The sequence below is a fragment of the Gallus gallus genome, chromosome 1, assembly GCF_016699485.2.
Source record: "Gallus gallus isolate bGalGal1 chromosome 1, bGalGal1.mat.broiler.GRCg7b, whole genome shotgun sequence".
NCBI classification, from domain to species: Eukaryota; Metazoa; Chordata; class Aves; order Galliformes; family Phasianidae; genus Gallus; species Gallus gallus.
Window position 1 is genome coordinate 94,651,042 of NC_052532.1, and position 649 is coordinate 94,651,690.

Consider the following 649-nt stretch of genomic DNA (forward strand, 5'->3'; position numbering starts at 1 on the left):
ATCAAAGCTTACTTTGCCAAATCTCAACAAAAAGCAGTAAGGATGCGGTGTTCTTGTTTTAATGCAAATATGCAAAACAAAGTTGATTACACTGTTACCTTAAACTTTATTAATGACTTCATAAAATTTTTCACTTTCTCCAAATATTGGAACATGAGAAGGTCATTAAGTATATGCTCAGTCATTTTAACTACACTGATTCCTAATACTTGTATTGGTATTTCATTACTCTGCAGTGGATTTTGCTCTCAGTCACTGAATTGTGCCTATGTTGAAGAGTATATACATATAATTGTATATCACTGATATTGTGTTCATACTGTTAGTATGTAACATCAGTGAATATTGCAAGTATTTTAAAACTCAATGGTATGTAAATAGCTTTTTTTTTATAAATTAAAAACATATATATATATATATGACAGATCTTCACAAAAAATGTTTAGATACAGTCATATGTTTTTGCTGTTACTTTTCCTGTGTAGTAGAAATGCTACGTCATGGCCTGAAGCAGTGATTGAGCACCTGATGGGAAGGCAGGGCCAACCCAGGGGAACTCAGGTGCAAGCAATGTATCTGAGTGACTGGAAGAGGTGGATCTTGGCTCCTTCCCAGACCTCATTTAAGTTTTGGCAGTGGAAGCAAAAGT